The sequence below is a fragment of the Rattus norvegicus genome, chromosome 16, assembly GCF_021556685.1.
Source record: "Rattus norvegicus strain SHRSP/BbbUtx chromosome 16, alternate assembly SHRSP_T2T, whole genome shotgun sequence".
Classification (NCBI taxonomy): Eukaryota; Metazoa; Chordata; class Mammalia; order Rodentia; family Muridae; genus Rattus; species Rattus norvegicus.
In genome coordinates, this window is record NC_141549.1 from 69,757,314 (window position 1) to 69,775,535 (window position 18,222).

Here is an 18,222-nt window from a genome sequence, read left to right on the forward strand (position 1 = left end):
ATTATGCATTGAGGAAAATGTGTGGATACATATATACATGAAGTAACAATTAATGAAAAGATGCCATAGGTTTGAAAGAGAGCAAAAGAATTTGTACAAGGGCTTAGAGGAAGCAGATGGATTGGGGAAATGATATAATTGTGTTATAATCTCAAAAAATAAAAAAAATTAAAAAGTAGCCGTAGTCGTGTTTGATCTAATTGTAAAGCATTCTGGGAAAGGTATGGCCATGTATGGTCCAACCTTAAGACATTTGGGGGGCAGTAAAAAGATGAGTAGTGTTTTAAGGTTTGTGACTGAGTTGCAGAAGAATACAGAGCAGGGAAATGTTGTATGTTGTCTGATGTTCACATTTCTTATAGACTTATTTTATTTAATGTGAACCCTAATAAGACAGGCCTGGAAGAGTCTGACATAATTCCTAGCTTTCATGAGTAGAAAAGAAAACACCACTTTCATAGTCTTGTTTCTCCACTGAAGCTCTACAGTTAAAGGAAATTCCAGGGAAACTATGACTTTAAAAAGAAAATTACAGTATTTGATTTACATCGCCTTTTTTCCCCAAATAATTTTGAAACTTCTATTTTCTCTAAAGATGCTCATTCCACATTTATATGTAATTTATCTTCATATTAAAAGTTTTGTCTACCTCTTGAGAGTTTATAACCTGGAATCATTTTTAAAATCTACCACGGAGTTTCTTTATTAAACTATATTTATTCTACATCACTTAAACTTAACATTCTATGCTCTGCATTGCCTATGCTATACCAGCTCATCAAAAAAAATGTGGCAGTTTCTTCAGAGAGTCTATCAAGAACAAATAGAATTTGACTCATTAAAATGATAAACAAAATAGGTATATTCTAAGAATTGTGTCTGTTACTAAGAAAATTTGGATGACTGGATGTTATTGACAGATGCTGACCTGGTACAGGTTTGCACGAATGAACATGGTAGTTTATGAACCAACTGTAGGAAAGGACAGTTTATAGTTGAGGTCTATAGATGTCTCTTTATACTAATATTCTGTTTCACATAGAGCAGAAGCTTGTATAACCTTGCTTCCGTCTCACATTTGTACTGGTTTCGTTTTTAGGTAAATAAGTATCTCACGGTAGACTCTTCTCTCCTTATCCTTCTCCCATTTATTGATGTTTTCTTTAATGGGATTTTGTCCTTATAAATTACCTTCTCTTCCTCAGTAAACAAAATGGTTGCAATTTTGTGCAAAAAGAAGACGACAAGCCACACACAAAGTAGCAACCCCTGGGAAAACACAGAGCAACCTCCTTAAATACTTTAATTTCCACTTCTGTAACATGTAATCTTTATTTGCAACATTGCGAGTGTGATAGTAATGAAAATTAGCCTTTTGGAAGATTTGCAGGCTTTAGTTATCAGAGTTCAATTCTTAGGTACAATTTCTTTTGTGTACATCATCACAAGAAATTTGTTAATCAGACATTTATACATTGGTTAGCATTGGTAACCATCTGGCAGAAACACAGAAAGTGGGAGTTTAGAATTTCTTGGTATGCATTGTTTTCCGTAGACATTTATTTATATTCACTATAAATCCTTCCTTATTAACTATATAATGTTAGCTAGCCAGGGGTAATCAATTACTACCATGTTAAATCCTAGGTCTACATTCTTGTATTACCACTTTACTCCTTCAGCCCTGATGAGACCCACTTATTGTCACATCATTTAAACCATAAGATGATGGAGTTTATTTATGAGCAAAGAATGTAAGAATGAATGAGTCTATGTAAATGCATAGATCATTACTTTATCCTAAAATAAGGAGTGTCCCAAATCAATATATACTATGATACATTGTTGAATTTATTGTTCTAGTCCTAATGGCACACACATTATATTGTCAATTTCAAGTCACTGGGCAACTTGTTCCAAAATACTTCCATTCATCATATTGATGGCGATGTTAATCAAATTGACTATGCTTAGCAAACAGGCCTGCTTCATTTGCGTTATATTGCTTTTCTGCCTATGGGGACCATTTACACAATTAACAAAAGCAGATCCAGTACTAATAAAGGAAACAAATGAAGATTTATTCATAAACCTCAAAAGAATTGTAATAATTTAATTAAGGTATACAGTACTCTTTGGAACAAAATTGATAAGATGAGGGGAGAAGAGCCTTTGTGAGAAATGTGGAGAGTGGGAAAGTAGCTGTGAGTGAATTCTTTGGCTTTCGTAATTTTCATTGATTTAATCTCAAAGAACAATAGTCAGGAGTCCATTGAAGATAGAAGTTAGCACTTGGGGGAGAAGGAACTAAAAAAGGGATAGATCAATCAAAATGCACAGCTTGTCAAATATTTGAAAGCTATAAGACAGCCAGAAGGGAGAACAACAGTGTGGGGTGGTGAGAGGGGATAAAAGAAATACTTAATGAGATGAAACCAAGGAGAAAAGGAAAATTCAAAGTGATGATCAAGTAATGTTTCCTGGCGGCCTCAGATTACTCACTCCTAAGTGATGCTAGACACCCCACCGAGCTGTTTTGCTTTAAAGTTTTATTCTCAGCCATTACAGAGGAAGCAAAGCTTCCTAAACTGTGATGTGAATGAAGTATAAATGCTTGTGGAGATTGTAAGCTCTTCACAATCAGCGAAAATTGTCAGCTAAAACGTAGCACAGTTTTTGGGGGACAAGAAGACAATGGTGTCAGAACATTCATGCCTTCTTGGAAACACTGAGATGTGTCAGCTGGTTAATAAGCCAGATAGATACTACAAATAGTTCAGAATAATCTGGGGAGACCATTCTTTAAACTCAGCAAAGGATGAACTGACTAGGTCCTTTTAATTCATGTCGTTGAGAAGGAAGTTCTACCCATTGTCATACCAGTGGTGGAGTAGCAATTATATGTCATGTTCATGTACATGACATCCATCATGTACATTCTATTTAGAAACATGGTTGCTATGAACCCTTTGAAAGGCCCCCTCAGCTTTCCAGTACTCAGTGCTGACTCTTCGTACTAGTCAATGAAGGATGCCCTTTAGGAAATCTTCATGGAGTTGGACTAATACAAAGAACAAGATTGTACTTGTGTAAAAGGAATAAGATAGAAGCAGCAATCTGTCAGTGGGAGGTCATTATGGAAGAAGAGTTCATTCTGGAACAACACAGTAGGATGGGATTTATGAATTCAATATGTTTAACACTCTAAAGCAGTCTAATTGTTTACGAAAAGAGACTTTGACACAAGAGGAATATATAAACTATTACATTTTTCTTAGAGATAAAACAAACTTTAGAAAGCTGTAGAATTCTGGAAGAAGAATGTCTGAAGGAAGTGTTCTGTGCAGGGGAGTAAGAAATGAATTGCAGTATCTTAGGAACAGATGTAAACAGCACCTTCTCATCCCTCGGCATCAAACTGGTGCTAAGAAAGTTCACTTCTTTGAGCCAAGGTTTAGCCATTAATACCAAATGAATAGACTGAATAGAGCAAATAAGTCAGTACTTAAGTAAATAATGGGGCACTGTTCTCTCAATGTCACTTTCCTGTTAAATGCTTCTATAGTTGCTTTTGAGTTGAGGAAGAGCAGTATACATGAGCTAGTGACTTTGAGTGTGAGAAAATTCACTCGAGGTTGATTGGATGTTGAAGTTGGACTAGGTGGTTAATCCCAGTTCAAGTGAATAGACTGAGGGAATCCATCCACAAAACTGATAAGTCTTCTTTTGTCACTGTATCTTGGCTTAGATAGTTGTCTTAGTTAGGATTTCACTGCTGGGAAGAGACACAATGACCACAACAACTCTTATGAAGGATAACATTTAATTGGGCCTTGCTTATAAGTTCAGAGGTTCAGTCCATAATCATTATGGTGGGCAGCATCCTGGCAGGCAGGCAGGACACTGGAAGACTGATGGCACTAGGAGAAGACTGACTTTCAGGAAGCTAGGAGAATAGTCTCATGTTCTCAAAGTTCACCCTCACAGTGATAGACTCCCTCTAACAAGGGCATACTTACTTCAAAAAGGCCATACCTCCTAATCATGCCACTCCCTGGGCCAAGCATATTCAAATCACCACAATAGTCTTCCTTCCAGTGACATGGTGGTTTGTGCTCAGCCACATTCTATGGACAATAATCAAAGTACTATGGGATAGATGCAGCTATACTGAGCTACATTATCTCTGATGGAGATTATATGTCAGGTTTGGGAAGAGAGTGTCTGATAACATTGGTGGGCTACCTGGGCTAAGCAGTTTCTTTTTTGGTTTACAATTCATGTTTTAGCATGAAACAATCTCAAGTTTTATAAGAATTACACTCTTTCTATCACATACACACAGAAAAAGAATGCCTTAAGGATACATTAGTATAGAGAGTTCTGTTTAATAGGTGAAACCTCAAAATAGATAGAAGGGGGTGTATTACTCTAATCACAGAATACCCCGTACCTTTCAACATACCTACTTTCTACAGTCCTTGTTATTTAGTTAAATTTCTTCTAGAATAAAAGTGAAATAAAAACATATACTTACACTTGTGACATTGTACTATGTTTTTGCTGAAGTAAGAAAGACAATTATGTCTCTAGAGACCTGTGCTTATTTTGTACTGGGAAACAAGGTAGGGTGAGACCTGGCACAGACTGATTTAATTTATACTTGAGTAATTCATTGCTTTGCCTTGGCACTACATATTAACATAGAAAGAACAGGGCTTATCACAAATCCATGTGGAAGTCCTAAGACAGCATGTCTGCTTTATTTTACATAATGCTTCTAAATATCAAAATTCACTGTGGTAGTCTATTATACACTGATTAATGGTTAAACAGGTAGATATAACTTTTAAAGGTTATTCATTAACTAAAATGAAGTCTGGACAGATTTTGTGTCAAAACTAGAAACCTGACTAGTAACTATAATTGAATAAATAGCTGGTCAAACACCTGTGAGACCAAGTATCTCACAGGATAGCAGGTTCTTACTAGAACTGCTATTCCAAGTGTTTCCGTAGTTTGACTTAAGAAGAGACTTCATGGTGGATAGTAGAAGACTCAACAACTGGATCCTAAGGTCATTACTCCAAGGGCTATAACGGAATCATGCTTGCTGGCTTAAGTGACAGAAGTGATCAGTGTTGCTTTGTACCTTTGAAAGATGAGAAAACTTGAGACTGAGAATGGTCAAGGGCTCATCCTGATTTACATACAGAAGACTTCATTACATGTCACTCTTCTTAACTCTATAGCCTCCATTTCTTCCATGAAGACAGAGGACTTTGGAAAATAGTATAATGCAAAAGATGGAGCTCTAATTACAAAGTTTTCCTCAAATATGTCTGTTTTGGTTTTACCTACAATACTAGAAAAAAACCTAAAATTTACACATTTCTCAAGACTCATTTCAAATGCTGCTTTGTGTACAAAGCCGTGTAAACTCCTTATGAGAACCAGTTGATTCTCACCCGTGTCAATATGACTTTAAGTGTTTTTAATATAGTCTTTGTACTTTCCTAGGTCTAGTTTTTCCTTTAGGCCAGAGTTGGTCAATAATGTAATCATTGGCACCACTTGGATATATAAATGAAATGAAATGAAATTCAAAATGTAGCTCCTTAGAGGCACATTAGTAATAGATCTAGGGTACACTGCCCACATGTTTTTGGCAGCTGTATTTACGACGTCGACAAGGACACCTTCAGCATCACGGAAAGTCTGCTAACTCAGTCTGCTCTAGGCCAGCCAATGAAAAATGGGTTTTAGGCATAATCCTCTCTGCTTTTGTAGATTAAGTTTTTTTGAAATATAGTCATATTCACTTGCCTCAGGTCTTCCTTGGATGCTTTTATACCATAATTAAAAAATTGACAGTTCTGACAAACGCTAAGTGGCCAACTAAGTTTAAAAGATAAACAACCTGGCATTTTTAGAAAGGATTTGTAGATTTCTAGACTAGTTGCAAAGTGACAGGTGTTTAAATCTCTGAGTAAGACTTTTTATTTTTGGTCTTTTTGCATTAGGTTGGCCAAAGACAACCAGTGTTTTTAGGAAGGGGCGATGCAAGTTGGTAAATGTGCAAATTTGATCAACTAGAACATTCAAGCCATTAAGTGTTAAGTAAGTCAAAACAGCGTGCTGAGTATTTAAAATCTATGTAATAAATAAGAAGGCAGGCCACATGGGGTTGAGGAGTAAAAGACAATGTTTGTCTGGCATATAGGACCCTGAGTTTAGATAACAGCTTTGAAAGAAAACGGAATGAATAAATTGACTAAAAGAAGATGATAGGACTGGAGAGATGGCTCAGTGGTTAGGAGCACTGACTGCTCTCCCAGTGGTCCTGAGTTCAATTCCCTACAACTACATGGTGGCTCACAACCATGTGTAAGAGGATGCAATGCACTCTTCTGATATGCATGCGAAGACACCTGCAGTGTGCTCATATAAATAGAAATAAATATATCTTTAAAAAAGATAATATATAGATAGAAAGGCAGAAAGAAGAAAGGACAGAAAGATTCAAAGGAAAAAAGATGGAAAATAAGGACAAAAAGAAAGAATTAACAGAATATTTTACATGCTTAGATGCTACCAGTATTCAAAACAGATCCTTCAGATAGAAAATGAGGTGCTGGCCTTGCACCATCACACTGCCTCTTGATCCTCTGGGATCCTTAGTATATAAGTCAGAAACTACAAGTGATCATGATCTAGGGACCATATCCATATCTGTTTGTTACTCTTTGGTTTCAAAATATGCTTTCAAACTATGCATCCTTCATTTAAAAGCCATCTCGATGGACAACATTTCCATTCCTTTCTCTTACACTGCTGTGTAACTTGCTATATCTCGTCCAGCTACTGTGCTGGCTCCCATCTCCATTCTATGCCCCCATTTTTTTCTCATGAACCTGCTTGAGTCTCATGGACCCTGCGTTTAACGGTTGCTTATGTTCCTTACCTGGCACAGATGCTATGTGCGGTTCTTCAGCATGTATAGCCTTCTTGCTGTCTATAGTTTTGTTCTGACCAAAATCAAAATGGATCTCTGCTTGGTTTCTTCAAGGCCATGTTTGCTTTTTCTCTCATTTGAGGCAGACGCTCATAGTCCTACTCTACTCTATTTTACTTAACAATTATATCATAAAATAATAAATTTACTTTACTGACTTCATGTACCATCTACATTAAAAAAGAGTCCTAGGAATACAGGGTATTTTTGTTGGTGATGTTTATGAGAATTCTCTAACAGCACCTATAATCTCTAGTACTTTTCTCTAAATATTTATGCTATCATCTATCATATCTTAAGGCATTAGAGGTGAAGTATTTGGTTAAACCTACACAGTACCAGAGGAAAGCATCCTCTCTTTTGAATAATTTCAATAGTTTTGAAATCTAGATACATGCATACCATATACATATATTTAAATAGCTCAGGGAATGAGTGTCACAGCCAAAGATGTAGAATAATAAATACTTTTGTCTATGAACTCACTCTCTCTCTCTCTCTCTCTCTCTCTCTCTCTCTCTTTCACACACACACACACACACACACACACACAAAGAGGAAATCAGAAATGAAATGGTTTATTGGTTTGGCTAAATGCTAATAAAATGAATGTTTAGTTAAATGGTAGGAAATGTGCTTTGAACAAAATGACTTGTCTAATATGGTCTCTAAGAAGCATTCTCCTTGTGGATACTCTGTTATTTTGGAGAGACCAAAAAAAATCTAATCACTATTCTTCTTGTTCCTTCTTATAAGATTTTCTGTCTTTTCTTTCTGTTTTTTCACCAGAAAAATAGAGGTTATCCATAAATCAAATAGAAAGGTTGTGAGAAGAAGAGTAAAGGATTCCCTTATGCTGGCTTCTCCTTTCAGTTTTGTTCTCTAAATATATTGAAAGATCAGTTCTATTCCTTTCAATCATTTTTCTTAACTGAAGGGAAAGCTATCCCACTGTTATTTCAGAGTTGATTAATTTTCCATAATCAGGTTTAGTGTTGAGGAGCATTTTAAGAGTTCAGTGCAGAATGTTCTTGCTGTGTAATTTTGTGCTGATGCCAGTCTTTGAACTGCTTTTAAAGTGGGACTAGAGACTGATTGTCATGATAGTTGTACAAAGATATTAAGATTTCATGTTGGCTGAAATGGGGTAATTAGGCCAGGCAAAAGACAGGAATAGAGAAGAATAAAATAAAACTCATCATCTTCCTCATCATCAGCATCCTCATCATCATCAACAACAACAACCACCACCACAACAACAAAATGAGGACCTCATTCTTTACAATGCAGGCTCCCCATGAATTACTAACTGATGGGTTACAAAGGAAGACAGCATCTGATAAATGATCAAAGGAAATTTCAAGGAAGAGAAATGCTTCTGACATAGGATAACCATAAAAAGGTAAGGTACATAGTGTCTTATTCTCAAAAGTGCTAACATTCTCAGTGTTCTAATCCTAATTCCCCTACTGTTCTTTCAATAATTTCATGTGTAGGTCTAAAGGATTTGACATGTAGAAATAAAAACAAGAGAAAACAAGATTGCTGAGCCAGTAATGGTACTTGGCTGTGCAAACGTGGCAACCTGAGTTTGATCTTCAGAACTCATGACAGGAGAAAATTAGCTTTACAAAGTCCTTGAATTATACTCAAATGCCTGGCACGCACACACACACACACACACACACACACACACACACACACACACACACACACACGTACACAGACAATACACACCTGCATACAAACACACATACATACACACACAATACACACCCACACCCCCCCCAACACATACAAACGCACACATACATACCCACAAACATTTTAAAAATAAAATAAAACCTATACCAACTCATGGTTGTCCTTTGATTTTTTCCCCCTTTGTCTGGTGTTTTTTTGTATAATTTCCTGATGAGGAATTATGACACTGTTAAGCTCATATCATTTATGTACGATGATGCAAGACTGCATTTGATGGAAGGCAGCCCTTGCCTTCATCCCATCATATCTATCTCTGTTTATCTCAAATTCATTTATTATTTTGTTTTAGCTTTCGAAAATACCAATTTTAGATTCTTCATTGAGAATTAGATATACTTCTCAGGTACAGTGTGGCATTTGGATACAAATATAAACTGTAAATTGATCAGATTAGGCTAATTGGCATACCAGTAACTTTAAACAATTACCTTTTTTTATGTATCGAGAGTATCAAAATCATTTCTAGTGCCTGTTTTGAAATACCCAGCTAAATTCTACCGGGTTCCCTTTACATGTTACTTGGATTTTTCCTTTGAAGTTTTCAATACATGTTCTTTGTCATGTATACTTAGTGTTTAAGCCATGATATGTCATGGGGATTTTCTCTTCTGGACTTAACCATTTGGTGTTCTGTGTGCTTCTTGTATTTGTATCCATGGGTCTTTCTTTAGATTAGGAAAATTTTGTTTCATGGTGTTGATGATAATGTGGTCTTTGTCATTGGCTTCGGTTTCTTCTCTCTAATCTATTATCTATAATTAGATTTGGTCATTTTCATAGTTTCCCACATTTTCTGTATCTTTCTTTCCTCCACTTTTTCATATTTGTTGATTATTCAGTCTAGACACCCTAGTTTATCTTTGAGTTTTTAAACTCTATTTTCTCCTTGATTAATTTTACTTATAAAGTTCTCCTTTGAGTTTTCTCATTGAGTTATTGGGCTTTTCATTTCTATCTTCAATTAAGTTTTAGGTGTCTGCATTGTTTCTCTGTCCTTATTCAAGTCTATTCTCAAGTCCTGGATCATCATTTTCATCAAATTTATGTTTGTATTTTCTGGTCATCATTCAGCCTATTCTTCTTAAGTCCTTTCTCCTTAATCTCAATAAGCTTCTGTGTGTGTGTGTGTGTGTGTGTGTGTGTGTGTGTGTGTGTGTGTGTGCGCGTGCGCGCGTGCGCCTTCTAAGTGACTTAAATTCTTTAATGATGTTTATGGTTGTTCTTTTAAAATTCTGTACCCTGGGTTTATTGAGGTAATTATCATTGCTATACATTTGTATGTGTTTTAGAGAGAAACATACTGGTTTAATCTCATATTGTTTGTATTCTTACAATAAGATCTGAATTTACCGACTTAGTTAGTTCTAAGTCTCATATAGCTAGGTCAGGTTAGGGCAGAATAGAGAATACATGGGTAGGTTGGACTTAAAGATTTGAAATTGTTTGGGTGGGATGATATCAGGTAGGCAAAGAAGACCAGGGCTGGTATACTGAATGTGTCTCCTGGTTCATGTTGGGATAGGTTTGGTTAGGAGGAAAGGTTAGAATTAATGGGCCAGAGATGTTGGTTTTGGGGAATAGGCAGGTAAGGTCCTGACAGGAGTCTAGAGGTAGGGAGCCATACAGGTAGTAGTAGTCATATAAATCTGGAGTATTGAATGTGAGACCTAGGCTGGCTCTGGTAGATTGGTATTGTTGAGTGGATGAGGAGGATCGTCAGGGAGATTCACCCTGGAAGACCCAGGAAAAAGATTTGGGAGATCTATGTGGAAAGTTTAGGTATTGCACAGAAGGAGCGGGCTAGACCTGGGAATGCATGTGAGATCTGGCTGGGTGGAGAGAGTAGATGTAGCATAGATAGGATCTGTGGGTGATAGCAAGTTGGGCGAGTCTGGGATATACCCTCAAGAAGGATATGGACATCTGAATGGTGGAAGAGGAGGATTGTAGTAAAATGTAACTCACATGTTGATAATTTATTCATTGATAGAGGTGAAAAACTAAAGTTCCCAGGTATCTTTGCACTTAAATATATTTCTTTCTTAGAGTGCTGATGTTATTTATAGCTTTTTTCATATATTGGGGTAGTATGGTGTTGGTTGCAGATATAGTTACCACTGTTGTCTGCTCTTGCTGAATTAAGCCTTTGACATTTATGTAAAGCCTTTCTTTCCTTTCTGTATAGGTTTTATATTTAGTTAAAGTTGGTTTAAATTGGTATCTTTGTAGCTATTCTTGCTTGCTTTTGATCTCATGTTCCTGGAATATCTTTTTATATCACCATATTTTCAGTCTACAAGTATATTTATGAATATACACTTAATCTTCAAAATCTCTTCAAGTATGTTACATATATAGATAGCCTGTTATAGAGTACACAATTTTTTATTTCGTTCATTTTAAAGGTGAATTATCATAGGACCCAAATGAACCATTGTAGAATTGTTTTTAAATTTATAAAAATCAAAGGCAAATTGAGTTGAATTTTTCACATCTTGAGTTTAGCGCACGAATTTGTTCTTAAGGTTAGTCCTTTCTTATTTATATGATACAGGCATAATTGTGATGCTATTGTGTCACAGCGTTGTAAGTGACGCCCGTTCTGTGATCCAAATCTTGATGTACCTTAGGTGAGAAACCAAATCCTGTACGATGGGATGTATTCGTAAGAGAAAGAGGTCAGTTAGAGCGGATATTTTTATAAAACTAACAAAGTATGAGCTCATCTAAATATTATAAGATTAAACAAAGAACGCTTTTGGAATTATTTTCAGTAGCCAACATATTTTTCTTTTAATTATTTAAATACAATCATGATTATCTATTTTTTAGGCAGTAGAGTTGATTTTCACAAATGGCTAAGATCATTTTTGACATGTAGATAATGCAGTGAACAATAAACCAACATCGTCTTAAATAAAAAGTAACTAATGAATATTTAGCATTGAGTTATTTTTGATTGTAAACACACTGTCTACAAAATGAGATTCAGAACTTTAAGCTCTGATTGGGTAAAAGAATATTCATAAATATATTTTAGACCTATTCCATCCATCCTTTGAAAGTATTTTTTCTACTTAAATGGAAAGATTATGGAGCAAAAACAGTTTTGCAGAATTTATCTTTCTAAATATATATAAACAAATATATATATTAATGTATGTATGTGCATGCATGCATTCGTGTGTTTGTAGAACTCTATGTAAGTTTATTGCCATGAGCTTTGCCATGTTTAAGATGAGATGATTTTCATAAAGAAAGACTACTCTGTATTGAACCAAAAGGGCAGTTACAAAGGTAAGTAATGAAAGATGAACTCAGAGTTTGCACCTTGTCAATTAGGGGCTGCTTGTTTGCACATCACATATTACTGTGGCTACATTTTTTCCATGTGGATCAGGAAAACAAGGTATTATCTTCATGGAAAATAATATCTGGCTTTAATATTGATTTACAGAAATAAATCCAATTAATTTCTTCAAAATACTATTTTGACATGTATGTTTGATTAGATGTTTATATAGTAAAATACATTTTGACAAGAACTATTTGTTCTGAGTTTTGTTCTAGACTTGTTCTTCTTTGTGAGTATGTGTTCATGTGTGTGAATGTGAATAGTAGAGGGAGGAGAAGAGAGAGGGAAAATAAAGAAGATATGGAGACAGAGAGAGCAGGCATGGAGAAAGAGAAAAAGCAGAATGTGGAGAGATGGATGGATGAATGGATGAATAGATAGGTAGATAGATAGATAGATAGATAGATAGATAGATAGATAACTATAAAGAGAGAGAGAGCCTTTCATTTTGGAGGTTACAAAAAATCCAATTGACCTTTAAAAAACATCTAATTGCCACACACTCAGGTACTTTGCCTGCTCATACTGGCAGTCAAATATCACAAGAAAGGTTATCCTTGTTATTTCAAAACCTACACAAACCAAGAAGTCTTGCATTTTCTTGGAGAGATCCCAATTAAGCTCCTCATGGCCTTCTGTTTAATTAATTAACTACTTAATGTTTGTCAAGTGTTTTGAAGATGCTAAATGGAATATATGTGTTAATTATCATTATTTAGGAAAAGCAAATAAGACATTAATTCTTTTTATTTCCGAGCAGGTATAAACTCAAGAAACAGATGCCTTTTGTAGTGTGAAAGAACAACTCAAAGAGCATTTTGCATAAATTCAAAGGTGGGATGGGAACAAACCATATGTCTTCCTCACTCTTTTTACCTAAGTATATATGTACTCTAAGTTGATTAATGACGAGATGTCTCTGTAGAATAAAACAAATGATATGTAATGTCTGCTGGTGTTTTACAGTGTTCTTTGCAATGTTAAAAAAAAACTTTAGAATTGCATGAGAACCTTGAAATTCTGCATGAGTTTAGAAGTATTTAAGGCTGGCAGAAGTGGAGAATTGTTTTCCCATGACACCTCTGGCTGAACATCCTTTATAAAATAGTTACTGTGCCATATCTTCCACTTTCACACTATTAAAGATAAAAGGCAAGTTCAGTCTGTTTGAGGTCAATTAGATTCTGTATCTCGCTGACATACAGTGCTCATGAATACAGAATCAAAGGACTGGCTTGTGACTTGCAAAACACTTGTGGAAGAGTGGAGAAAATGAAGGGCAACACTGACATCCTACAACTCCTAGGGTTTTCTCCAGACCGTGTCCTCCATTTATCACCAGAGATTTCAGACCCAAGAGACACCAGAATATGCCAGAAAAGCAATTTCTGAGACTTTGAAACGTGTAATCTTTGTTATCAAACCTGGTGTAGCTGCAAATCACGTTTTAAATGTAAAATTGCAGAAGGTTTCACAACCTGTAAATCTTTTTCTTGTCATTTTATGTTTCTGGTGTTAAATTTTGCTGTGTTAATGTCATCCTTACTTGGTAATATTTACAGCACCTAAATCAATGTTGAGGACAGACAGAATATTGAAGGATCAACTCTACTTACTCCAAATGCACTTTAATATTTTGACTGCCAGACCAGAGTTCAAGAAATAACCGCAGTAGAATGATAATGAGAAGTTTAACAGTTTTATGATGGCTGAAGCTGACTTTATGAAAGTTGATAAATTTCATCTTGTAGGTTTCAATTTCTCATTCCCTACCCAGAGATGGAGAATACATTGATACTGCATTTCAAATTGGCTAGATCAGAAGGAACAGCAGCTAAAATCCATTACAACCCAATTACACCCATCAGCTGAATCTGTGTGCATTCAGTCGTGAACATCAGCATTTAACCCATAAAGAGGAACTAATGAGAAATTTGAAAATGGAATCCATGCATCAGTAAGTTTGGAGAGATTTTCCTTGGATTAATGATCTGTCAGAGAACCTTCAGCGTGCTGGAAAGCCATTCTCTTTCAGTTTGTTTACTGACCATGAGAGGAGTTTTTTTTTTTTTTTCTTCTTCTTCTTCCTTCTGTCTACTCATCAAATATTTGCAACACTTCACTCCTCATAGTCATTGAAAATGTGTGGCGTGATCATGAACATTGGAATTAAGGTATGTGTTGGTGGACACTGCCTGTTATTAAGCGGGGAAATTATATTATTAGTGTTTGATTACTACCTCGAGTCTCTAGAACCACGTTTCCTGAACAAATCCTTTCACTTCTATGGATACTCAGATAGTGGCATCATTTTTATTTGAAACCTGGAAGTGTGTCTGTGGTTGCCCATCTTAGTAGCAATTCAGTGATGCAGAAATTTAAGAATGAGATGTTTTTTTATCTGTGATTGCATAGGCAGAAATAAATATTCTGTTTGCTGAGTGCCAATTGCCTCAGGATGAACAAGGCGTATTATACGGAGGCTTACAGTGCAATAGTCTTGTAGGTATAATTTCTGGGTTAAACATTTAGCTTGTGAAACCTTAGTGCCTGTAAAGCTTGAACATGGGTTAGGATTTCTTTTCATTAAGAAAGATGGTTTATGTCACTCTGTCGGGGAACTCCAGCTAGTAGATAAAACAAATGTATACGTGGAATGATTAGGATCTGTCTTGTTATGACACACAGGATGTGGTGCGCTGTACCATGCTTTGCATATAAGGTAAATGCATCATAGATTTTATTTGCAAATTGCAACAGGCAGGGTTTCGTGCTATTTCCTGTAGTTTCTGAGGTGCTCATCCGTGTGGCTGTGAGTGTTGTACAGTTCCTTGTGATCTTGGAGTTTTAATGAAAGTTAAAATGTTTTGGAGTTAAAGTTCTGAATTCTTTTACTTAATAAAATTTCAGGAGTTCAGCTTCCTTCTATTTTGAAATGTAAATAGAAAAGAGCATGCGGAAGACTTTGAATTTTATGTCCTATGTATGGGAAGCCATCAGGAGGATGTCAGAGAAAGAAACACATTCCAGAAGACTAAATGTGGGAGACAGGAAGCCTGGCTTGGGGTGAGATAATCATGGGAGATGCAAAGATGACATTGATTTTTGTTGTATTTTAAATATTGGTCATAGCCATAACATTAGGAGATGAGACATTTAAAGGTGTGTGCTGGGAGTAGTCTGGAAATAACTTGCTCGTTGAAATATCAGGATTTTGTCTAGAATCAGTACTTTAATACTTGTATTATTTAAGTTTTAAATTAGGTTATACATTTAATTTATACATCTAAAAGAAATTGAAGAGACATATTAGGAGACTAGCTTTCATCCCATATCTTTAAAGGTGGACATTTTATTTGTTTATTATTTAATGTCAAAACAAGAAAAATATTTATGTATTTTGTTACTTAGCTATGGACTATTCTGCAAAAGCAGTGTAATAACAAGGGTTTATTTAGGCTCACGCTTAGAGTATATAGTGTACTGTAGTGAGAGTATCATAGCATTAGGAGTTTGAAGCATTTGATGACATGACATAGGACCTGTAGTCTGTGACCATGATGAGTGTTGGTGCTCAGACAGCTTTCTTTGTTTTTTATTCATTGTGAAGTTCAAGCTCCGAGAATGGTCCTGCCCTCCTCTAGAGTAGGTCTTTCACCTCGGTTAACCTAATCAAGATAATCTCTCACAGGCATTGCCAGAGACTAACATAATCAAGAAAATTGCCACTAGTGTGCTTGGAGGCTTGTCTCTTAGATGCTTCCAGATTTTGCAAACACGTATGTACAGCTATCAGAGTGTGGAACTTGTCCATCATGTAAGGATCCAGTGTTGCCAGTCTGCTAACAGCTGGAGAGAAATGTGGAAGCCTTCTTTCTAGTCTTTGAGTTCCTCTACCTGTCCTTATATATCAGATAATTGCCAAAAGTTCCTCTGCATGCAAGAATAGCTACAGTAGATAATTCTATGTTTTGGTTTTTGCTCCAGCCTTCAACCTAATATGTAAAACTCAAGGTCAGAATCAAGGTCTATTGAGCTTGTTTTGTTTTGATAAATTTTCTACTTTCCATTGTTATCCTTAATGTTTGGAGAATACTTTCATGTCTTGTTTCTGCAACTTATCTTTGTCTCTGTCAGAGAAGATCCATTTACAACAATTCCTTTAGTATTTATTTGAGGAAGTCTTGATTTTCCTTGTTTCCTGAAAGCTTTTGATGGGTCAAAGATCACAGATTTCTTTCTTAAAGACAAGCCATTTCTTGCTGCTCTTACTTCCTTTGAGAAATCTGTTACCAGATCCCCTTTCCCCTTCAGATAACAGATCATTTCCTCATGTTACTTCCAAGAAACTTGCTTTGTTTTTACCTTTCCAGAGTTTTTGACACACATTAGTATACATTCCTTTAAGTTTCCCCTACATGGGCTTTGCTAACTTTTCTAATGTATGGAAGGTGTCTTCTAGAAACACTAAAACTGTGTACCATGGTGCCTTGCCCCATCCTTTACCCCCTCTCCTCTTGGGATTCCAATAATACATTAACAATTAGCTATTGAAAAAACATTCATTTTTATATTTTTACATTTTCCCAACTTTCTTTCTCTTTTTCTTTTAGTTTTTCTATTGTCCAAACTGAGTAATTTCTATGTTGTTTTCAAAGTCACTGATTCTTGGTGCTGTCTGTTCTCTCCATTCTGGTATGGAGTGTTTGTACTGCTGACTTGAAAGTTTAACTATTATAGTTAAATTTGTATTTAGTTCTTTTTAAAACTTTATTTAATGAGCTGCTTTAACTTTATTTCAATTGCTTCAAGCATGTTTGCTGTCAATTTAGTTAGGGAATGTTTTTTATGAGGTCTGCTTTAGAATCTTTCTCAGAAAATTACACCTCCCGTATCATCGTGGTGTTGTCTTTTCCAAATGAGGTGGGAATCCTCAGAAGAACAGATAATTTTGCTATATTGTATTTTGACATTTTGGATAATATAAGACCCTAGATGTTATGAAAATTTCTGTGTCTGTAGAGCTCCTATAATGACATGCTGATGTAGCCAGGAAGGGGCTACTTTGTTCCAAACAGTGAGAACAGAATTCTAAGTGCCAGATCATGGTGCTGGTACTTGATCACACTCTGAACCCCGAGATTGCTGGGATTACTGAAGAAAATTACAGAACAAAGGCTGTGTTGTGGCTCAGTCTTTAGCACAAATCTTTAATCCTCCTTGCTAGAATAAGACATGCCCTTAGTATATACCTTTAATCTCAAACAATGACGGTAAAATTAGTTTGTAGAGGGAAGTATCCATGTTTGAAAGTGATGGCTATTTTAGTGGCAGACAAAATGATGAATCAGAGAAAGATTTGACAGAATAGGATATGGCCAACTCTCATGAGAAGAAAGAGGGAAAGGAAGCTACTTCAGGGGCAGTGCAGAGAGAGAAGAAGGCAGTTTTACTAAGACAGTGATGGGAATACAGGTTCCAGAGAGACAACAAGCTAGACACAGGTGAAGACAGAAAGATCCAGAGAGTGAGAATGAGCCTGAAGATTGGAACAGATTGCCAGAGTTAGTTGGAGCCCAAGCAGGTTAAAAAGTCAGAGGCCAAGAGCAAAGCCAGATTAGCACGGAGAGGAGTTTTAGCCAGAACAACTGAGCTGAATGAGCCAACAAGAATTCAGCCGGAGCTCGGAAAGAAGTAAGAAGGGCTGATCTTCAGCAGTATGTCTCAGAGGCTGAAAACATTCCAGGCTTACGTAAGACTGCTCAGGGACTAAAAGCTGCGAGGACTAAGCCTAGGTTAGCGGACAAAGGCAGTAAGCCTCTGAGACAACAATTATTACAGGCAAATAAAAGTTACTAGTAGAGGACTGCATTTCACCAGCACTCCGGAGTTACAGGGGTTGATCTAACTGCTGAATAGAGGAGATATTTCAGAATCCCTGAGTAGAAAAAGGAAGGGTGCCTTACTACTCACCCCATGTGGGACTCACTGACACTGGAAGCCTTTTTTTTTTAAACCTCTGGATAATGGTAAACATTCTATTTTTCTATATTAACACCCCCCCCCGGTGCCATTATAATGAAGGGTG

General features: G+C 36.1%; 2 protein-coding genes across 15 annotated transcripts in view; both read left to right on the forward strand.

The window, feature by feature from the left end:
• Erich1 (glutamate-rich 1) overlaps positions 1-18,222 on the forward strand; it is a gene marked incomplete at its 5' end in the record, with an annotated part of 52,793,804 nt that overhangs the window by 38,886,754 nt on the left and 13,888,828 nt on the right.
• Positions 1-18,222, forward strand: part of LOC148000601 (uncharacterized) — a 251,643-nt gene that overhangs the window by 177,910 nt on the left and 55,511 nt on the right. For 6 of the 15 annotated variants that reach the window (XR_015640011.1, XR_015639990.1, XR_015639991.1 and 3 more), the window contains 3 exons: positions 8,233-8,417; positions 12,895-12,968; positions 13,886-14,091. The gene's annotated coding sequence lies outside the window, so the exon portion shown is untranslated. Of the gene's footprint in view, positions 1-8,232; positions 8,418-8,511; positions 8,868-12,894; positions 13,085-13,885; positions 14,581-15,044; positions 15,201-18,222 lie in introns of those variants that run through there. The other 9 variants (XR_015639998.1, XR_015640016.1, XR_015640031.1 and 6 more) reach the window with 9 other exon arrangements.